This window comes from Myotis davidii, unplaced genomic scaffold (genome assembly GCF_000327345.1).
Source record: "Myotis davidii unplaced genomic scaffold, ASM32734v1 scaffold185, whole genome shotgun sequence".
NCBI lineage: Eukaryota > Metazoa > Chordata > Mammalia > Chiroptera > Vespertilionidae > Myotis > Myotis davidii.
Window position 1 is genome coordinate 3,974,982 of NW_006297811.1, and position 9,216 is coordinate 3,984,197.

General features: G+C 39.8%; 1 protein-coding gene across 7 annotated transcripts in view; it reads right to left on the bottom strand.

Moving 5' to 3' along the window:
• The window catches only part of SNX14 (sorting nexin 14), a 74,517-nt gene that overhangs the window by 53,357 nt on the left and 11,944 nt on the right, over positions 1-9,216 (bottom strand). The window lies entirely within an intron of this gene.

The following is a 9,216-nucleotide window of genomic DNA, read 5'->3' on the forward strand; positions in this document are numbered from 1 at the left end:
AATGGAGAAAAAGCTATAGATAAGTATAAGGAAGTATAAATTTTCACTATTTCCTAATTTGGTACCTAAGTTGTCATGTTTAACTAGCATATACTACATTCTTCCAGAATACCTTCTAATAATATTATACTATTCATACCCCACCAAAATTCTGATTTTGCATTAAATTAAAAAAAAATTTTACTGAGTACCTATTTTTCCCCCGAGTACTAGGCCCTGGGGATATAATAGGAAACAGAAGTGCCATGGTATCTGTTTGCATGGAAAATGCTGTGTGGGCCCTCACCAGTTTGGCTCAGTGGCTAGAGCGTCGGCCTGTAGACTGAAGAGTCCCAGTTTCGATTCCAGTCAAGGGCATGTACCTTGGTTGCGGGCACATCCCCAGTGGCGGGGGGGGGGGGTGCAGGAGGCAACTGATGGATATTTCTCTCTCATGGATGTTTCTGACTCTCTATCCCTCTCCCTTCCTCTCTGTGAAAGATCAATAAAATATACTTTTTTAAACAAGAAAATGCTGTGTGGTATGTGTAACAAGTGAGTGAGTGCAATACAGTGTGATCATGAGTTCTATATTATGACAGAGAAAGTACTCATGATATCAGAACATCTCAGGCAGAAGACACAGCCCAAAACTGAAAGGATAGAAAATTCTTTCAGCGAAAGAAAGTAATGTTTATGGAAAAACTAAGGGTGAGTAGGAGAAAAACAACAGAAGGGCACAGGGTTAGAGAAATGAGGGTCTGGACAGGAAGTATGGGAATTCAAATGAGATAAGTAAGTAGGCTAAGCACAGTTATAAGGAAGAAACTGCTTTAAGATGAATCTAAAAAAAAAAAGAAGCCAGATGATATAGTGTCATATAATAAGTCATGTTAAGGTGTCTCAATACAGGCAGCCCTCACACTGCACAGTTATAATATTCACGAATTTCAGTTACCATGATTTTATGAAACTCCAGCCCCTAACAATACAGTTCAAATTCTAATTACCACATTATGTTTAACTGTGAGAAAATGCATACAGTACAAAGTTTGGTGCTAGCTATTGAGTCCACAACTCACTATGTAGTGAGAAGAGAAGGAAGCTAATCCACAGAGAGAAGAAAAAGGGAGGTGAAGAAACAGCCACTGCATCATTTTACTAAGTGCTCTCTCACTCAGCATTTAAAACATAAACAGGGTTACCACCCACTCAAAAAACAGGCATGGCTTAATGCTGCCACTAAATGAAATACAAACCCCTTAGACCTTAATGGTCCCTTTCAATCTGGTCACAACTCACCTTTATACCTTATTTTTCCCATTCCTTTATACAAAGCTTCACTCTAACCAAAATAGCACACTTGACATCAAGCTATTTAAAACAAAACAAAACAAAAAACTATGGTAACTACCATACTGTTGTCTATATCTATGAGTTTTTGTCTGTCTCATGTCACCTCAATAAATTTATGTCTGGAAACTAACTCAAGTTATAGAGGTATTCACAGAGAAAATAATGAAATTCATATCCACAGGTGCTTATCAAAAATCATTTTAAGCCAGATAGATATGACTCAGAATTCTTACTTTTTAGGATTCTTAAACAGTGCTATACTTCATATTTCATATAATACCCCTATGAGATCTGACTCAGTACTCCATAATCAGATATTAATATTTTGCCATAAAACATTAGCAATAAGAAAAAAGTTGGAAATAAAAACTCTAAGTAGTCTCATGTCTGTTTAGGTCAAGTTTTGTCATTAAATGTAATTAATTGGTACCAAACTTAGGGAAAAAGTTACATCTTCAGAGCTTTTTTGATTTCAGAATTACAGATTAGGAATTGTAGATCTGTACTGGACAATAAACACTGCATGTAATGTGTGTGGGCTATAAGTAAGACAAGCAATAATAAGGCATTATTCAAAAAGGAAATCCTATAGCTTTAACTGCATTAATCCTGTGGTTCTCGACCAAGGGTGATTTTTCCCCTCCAGGGGACAAGTGGAGACATTTTTTATTGTCACAACTATAGCGAGTGAAATTGGGGTGGGGGTGCACTACTGACATCAAGTAGCTAGAGGCCAAGGCTGCTGCTAAATATCCTACAACAAACAGGACAGTCCCCACAACAAAGAAGTTTCTGACCCAAACTCAACAGTGTTAAGATTGAGAAACCCTGCATTAATCAGAGGCCAAAAAAATACTGAAACCCTACAACCTAAGCATTCAGAATATGTGTATGTGTCTGGGAGGGAGAACAAATTCAAACTCATAAAAAGAAAAGAAACAGCCCTAACCGGTTTAGCTCAGCAGATACAGCGTCGGCCTGCGGACCCAAGGGTCCCAGGTTCGATTCCGGTCAAGGGCATGTACCTTGCTTGCGGGCACATCCCCAGTGGGGAGTGTGCAAGAGGCAGGTGATCAATGTTTCTCTCTCATCGATGTTTCTAACTCTCTGTCCCTCTCCCTTCCTCTCTGTAAAAAATCAATAAAATATATTTTTAAAAAAAGAAAAGAAACAGTAAAGAGAAGAACAAATCAATAAAGTAGACAACAGTGACAAGAGATAATAAAAAGTTGGTTCTTTAGAAAAAATAATAAAATAAGCAAGCCTCTAACTAGATCCTACTGGAAGTTACCAGATAACCAATTATTCTAAACAGTGGTAATTAAGAGAAAACAGTAAGCATTTATCCTACTTTTCCAATTTGAGCTGCACTTCCTTGTAACTAAACAGACCTATTGCGTGGAGTAAAGCAATTCTACTTTAAAAAAGAATTCAAATTTAAAAGTATAGGAGGAATGAAAGCATGAGAAAATCATGTTGCAACCTATAATGAAGTAACTGATTCAGGAGATAAATAAGTGGTAAAACGAAATAGAAAGTTTGTTTGGGGTTTTGAAAGTTTGTTTGGCCCTGTCTGGTGTGGCTCAGTTTGATGGAGCATCATCCCATGCACTGGAAGGTCAATGGTTCAATTCCTGACCAGTTCTGTCCCAGTCATGGCAACTGATTGATGTATCTCTCTCACATTGATGTTTTTCTCTCCCTTCCTCCCTCTTTAAAATCAATAAAAATTATTTTCTAAAAAAAAAGTATTTGTTTGATACCTTACCTTTAAAGGTATTAGCTACCACCACCTGAATCCACAAAAAGTGCGGCTACTCCATCTTGTGTGGAGTAATCCTCTAGTGCAGTGGTTCACAACCTTCCTAATGCCTCGACCCCTTAATCCAGTTCCTTATGTTGTGGTGACCCCAATTTCATGGTTACAAATTAAACATAATTAAAGCATAGTGATTAATCACAAAAACAATATGTAATTATATATGTGTTTTCCGATGGTCTTAGGCACCCCTATGAAAGGGTCGTTTGACCCCCAAAGGGGCAGCGACCCACAGGTTGAGAACTGCTGCTCTAGTGTGATATAATAGAATGTACACAGCCTCACTGAAGTATTCTTGTGCCCCACCAAAAACATCTACATCTAATTAAGTCTACAGATCTAAAACCCTGTCTACAAAAAATATGAAGGTGAGAATAAAAAAATAAGACACCATCAGCAAAATCCAGAGAGTGAACAAAATGGCCCAGTTTCTTCAACAAGTCAATGTCAATGGGGAGAAAAGAGAGCGGGTGAGAAGGAATGTGGAGGAATGTTCTAGATCAGGTTAACAAACTATGGCTTGTGGGCCAAATGCCACCTGCTTTGATACAACCCTCGAGCTAAGAAAGTTTTTACATTTTTTAAGGGTTCTTTAAAAAAAGAATATGACCCTAGCTGGTGTGACTCAGTGGATAGAGCGTTGGCTGTGGACTAAAGGATCTTAGCGCACCTACCTGTGTTGTAGTCTCGATCCCCAGAAAAGGGCGTGCAGGAGGCAGCCAATCAGTGATTCTCTCTCATCATTCATGTTTCTCTCTCTCCCTCTCCCTTCCTCTCTGAAATCAATAAAAATATATTTAAAAAAAAGAATATGGAACAGAGACTTTATGTAGGCCACAAAGCCTAAAATGTTTACTGACACTACATAAAAAGTTTGCCGAGTGAATCTAGTTTAGATCGTGATTAGAACAAATGCACTTTTCTGTAGGATATATCAAACAAAATTGAAGCTAATCACAGTACCAATCTCACAGTATTGTAAGGATATATGAAAGAAAAATAACTACTAACATTTAATAAGAGCACATTCTATGTATTGAGCACCATTCTAAGCACTTTCCATGTATTAACCTACTTAATCATCAAAATAACCATGTAATGTAGGTATTAGCACTAACCCCATTTTACAGATAGGGAGACTATGACAGAGGAAAGTTAGATTACTTATCCAAAGTCACGTAACTAGTAAGTAGAGGAGTCAGAATCAAATTCTTACAATCAAGCTTCACAGTCAAAACTTTCAAACACAACAATAAATTGCCTCAATAATAAATGAAAACTCAACACAATACCTGGACCAAAACAAAGCACTCAGATACTTGGTTAATATTACTATTAGGCTAACTTTCAAATACTCAAAACTATGCTTGACAAATAAATCTATTTAATTGTAACTATGTTCCTAACTTGTCCTAACAATACTATAAAGGTGAGATCATAAATAATTTGAAACATATAAAGTGTGTTACTCCACTCTTCCAACAAATCACTATAATGGTCCAAAGGTTATACCCATTTATCTTTCCACAAATAAGATTCATAATCTTGATTCATATTGAAAGAAAAGTTTATGTGCTAAATAACACCTTGAAATATCTTTAGGAGTTAAAGTTTCAAAACTATTGAGAAAAATTTTTTCAAAAAAGAGTATTTACTCTAAGTTTAACCATATAGAGGGAAAGCTTCAAATCTTCATAACCAGTGGAGTTTTAAAACTAAAAATGTCTTTTAAAGTTATTTCTAAAAACTGGTGAAATGCATGTGTAGAAATCACTTATTGAAGATGAAACAATTGAAATGGAAGGATTAATAATATAGGTTATCTACAAAAAGGACTGTGTGCCTAAGTGCTATATTTGCCATATGTATTATTAGACATTTGTGATGTTTTGCCTACAGGTTGTCTCAAAATGAATGTGCCCCCTTTGGTGCATGGCTTAAGGATGAGGAGGATAAGCCAGTCCTCCTCTCAATGAACATTTAGGGACTTTCAATTTTTAAAAAATCACTTATTGAAAGTATGTATTGAGCATATCTTCCTATTTCTTCTATTTCCATTGTTATGCCCAAATGTTTTATACTTTTCTTTTTTCTGAGTAGATTTGCCAAGCAATTTTCCACTCTCAGAAGAGGCCATATTTTCTTGTATGACAATCTTTCAAAAATGGTCTAAGCATACATGTTTGTATGTACATGTGAATACACACATATTTTTTAAGAAAAGCAAACAATACACTGAAAAGGCCCAGCCGGCATGACTCAGTGGTTGAGCATCGAGGAGGTCATGGTTCGATTCCCCGTCAGGGCACATGCCCAGGTTGCAGGCTTGATCTCCAGTAGGGGGCGTGCAGGAGGCGGCCAATCAATGATTCTCTCTCATCATTGTTGTTTCTCTCTCTCCTCCCTTCCTCTCTGAAATCAATAAAAATATATTTTAAAAAATAATAATACACTGAAAAGTATACTATATGCACTTCCTACACCTTCCAAAAGCTTTTTTCCTGAAAAAAAAAGGATATCCAATCATACCTTTAGTCAAGACTAATGTTTAAAATCACTTCTGCTGATTTCAACAACAACAAATGGAAAATACCAAAAAGTGTATGCAAAATCAATTTCAGTCATAAACCCAACCACTCAGAGATAACTGTAGTTCCTTCTTTCTTTGCATAATACAAACAAAGATACAGGGTACAGATTATATGGTATACAAATCAGATAGTATCCTAGGACTTCTTAACATAGAACACTATGTTTAAGCAGACACCTCAGAAATCTAGTTCAACTTGTTCCTATGTGGTTGTCCTACCTTGAAGACCAAAAATGACCTGACTCCCAAAGGATATAATAAGTAAAAGAATCCTTGGACAGCCCAGCCAGAGTGGCTCAGTGACTGAGCATGGACCCATGAACCAGGAGATCACAGTTAAATTCCTGGTCAGGGCACATGCTCAGGTTTCAGGCTCCATTCCCAGTAGGAGGCAAGCAGAAGGCAGCCAATCAATGATTCTCCATCATCACTGATGCTTCTCTCTCTCCCTCTCCCTTCCTCTCTGTAAATCAATAAAAACATTTTTTTAAAAAGAAGCCCTGGCCCTGACTGGTTTGGCTCAGTGGATAGAGTGTCGGCCTGCAGACTGAAAGGTCCCAGGTTCGATTCCGGTCAAGGGCATGTACCTTGGTTGCGGGCACATCCCCAGTAGGGGGTGTGCAGGAGGCGGCTGATTGATGTTTCTCTCTCATCAGTGTTTCTAACTCTCTATCCCTCTCCCTTCCTCTCTGCAAGAAATCAATAAAATATATTTTTTTAAAAAAGCCCTGGACAAAACCTAATAATCATAAAGTTACATGTCTTTCATGCTAAACCTGTTAGCCTAGCTTGGAATACTTGGAATACTTTTCAGATGACAAAAAAGCAAGTAATTAATTAGTTTGTACTCTGTTAAAGATTCCACTTCTTCCTTACTCCTACAGACATCTTTGCCATCACAATCAAAGCATATTTTCCAGTAAAAGGTCAATCAATATTTAGACCTAATATTAAATAAACCCAGAATCAACTAACAAGAAGGCAAAGTAACCCTCCGGGAAACATGCCCTTGCCTTTCCGTCCCTCTCCCCACCCCACCCGCTGCCCCCAGATACATTACTATTATCTTCCTCCCTCCCAAGCTCCAAGGGCCCTTCCTTTGCCTCCATAACTCATTTCCTCAGCCCGTTTCTCCTAGGAATTACTTCTTCCACCTCTGTGATTAACCCAATAAATGTTCTCCTATTAAAAAAAAAAGACGACGACGAAGAAGAAGGCAACGTGGCTAGGGAAGAAACCCAACTTCAACAGTCACAAGAAAAATTAAGGGTAAATTAAGTTACCAAATTCCTTGTTACTGCTTTCCCATTCCTATCCTTGGGGATCAACTACCTCAAGATAAAAAGTAAGACTGCCTTTTGCACTGCTGGTGAGAATAATACAGATTGGTGCAGCCACTATGGGAAGCAGCATGGAGTTACCTCCAAAAATTAAAAATGTAAGTGCCTTATGACCTAGGAATTATACTTCTAAGAATTGATCCGAAGAAACCTGAAAGAATACATGCACCTCTATGTTCACTGCATTGTTATGTACAATAGCCACCAAAGGGAAGCAGCCCAAGTCTCATCAGTAGATGAGTGGATAAAAACAGCTGTGGTACATTTACACAATGGAATACTACAGTGCTGTAAAAAGAAGGGACTTTTACCCTTAATGACAGCATGGATGGACCTGGAGAGTATTATTCTAAGTGAAATAAGCCAGTCAGAGAAAGACAAATACCATATTATCTCACTTATATGTGGAATCTAATGAACAAAATAAACAAACCACATAGAAACAGACTCATAGATACTGAGAACAGACTGACAGCTGTCGGAGGGGAGGGGTGTTAAGGGGCTAGGTGAAAAAGGTAAAGGAATTAAGAAAAGAAAAAAGAAAAAAAAACCCACCTCCCAGACAAAACAGCAGCATGGTGCTTAGAGAGGAAAAGGGGAGTGGGGGGAGGTAGAAGAGGATAAAGGGGCCCTAGCCAATTTGGCTCAGTGAATAGAGTGTTAGTCTGCGGACTGAAGGGTCCCAGGTTTGATTCTGGCCAAGGGCACTGGCCCAGGTTGCGGGTTCATCCCCAGTAAGGGGCCTGCAGGAGGCAGCCAATAAATGATTCTCTCTTATCATTGATGTTTCTATCTCTCTCTCCCTCTCCCTTCCTCTCTGAAATCAATAAATATATATATTTTTAAAAAGAGGGTAAAGGGGGAATAAATGCTGATGGAAGGAGACTTGACTTGGGGTGGTGAACACACAATACAATACATAGATGATGTATTATAGAATTGTACACCTGAAATCTATATAATTTCATTAACCAAAGGGTTGATTGCATGTTCAAAACAGAGAAAACATCGTGCAGATGCTGTCGCTGACAACTGTTGCAGACTTCTTTGCACCAAAAGGAATCTGGACATAATTTTAAAGGAAAAGTTCTCCTCTACTGCCTATTTCATCGCTACCATTTCTAGAAAAAGCAAAATGACGGAAATCTACACATTCGTTTCAGGGGCAGGGCCTTCCAATTTCAAAACGTCAATTGAATTTAGCAATTTTAACTCTCGGTCTTCTCTTGAGAGATGTTGAGACAAGAACTAATTTGCTTTCTGACTTCAACAAATTTTTGTACCCAACAGCAGCAGGGCGGGCAGCTCAGCTGAAAGGGGTTGGGGGATTGGGTTGAGGGTAGTTGTGTGTGTGTGTGTGTGTGTGTGTGTGGTGTGTGTGTGGTGTGTGCACGTGTGTGTATGTGTGTGTGTATGAGTGTGTGTGTGAGTGTGTTTGAGTGTGTATGAGTGTGTGTGTGTGGTGTGTGTGGTGTGAGGTTTGTGTGTGGTGTGTGTGTGTGGTGTGTGGTGTGGTGTCTGTGGGTGTGGGGTGTGTGCTGTGTGTGGTGTGTGTGGTTGTGTGTGTGGGGTGTGTGTGGTGTGTGTGCATGTGTGTGTGCATGTGAGTGTGTGTGAGTGTGTCTGAGTGTGTGTGTGTGGTGTGTGGTGTGTGTCGTTGTGTGGTGTGGGGGGTCTGTGTCTGTGCCTGTGTGTGTCTGTCTGTGTCTGTGTCTGTCCGTGTCTGTGTGTCTGTGCCTGTGTGTGGCTGTGTCTGTGTGTCTGTGTGTGTCTGTCCCTGTGTGTGTCTGTCTGTGTCTGTGTCTGTCCGTGTCTGTGTGTCTGTGCCTGTGTGTGTCTGTCTCTGTGTCTATCTGTGTCTGTGTGTCTGTCTGTGCCCGTGTGCGCAGTGACAGGCCGGGAATCTGCCTGGGGCAGCGGCGGCGACCGGACCTTGAACCCTCCCCCGTCAGCTGACTGCACCGCCGGGCGCCGTCTCCATCGGGCCCGAGTTACCGATTTCCCCCTCGGAAAAGCGTCGGTGATGGAGAACCGGGTTTTCAGTGGGTGGAAAAATAAGAATCGGACCGGACGGCTGAGGAGACGAGGCCTGGGGAAAGGGGCACTTGGGCCCAGCCCCCGCCCGCACTTCC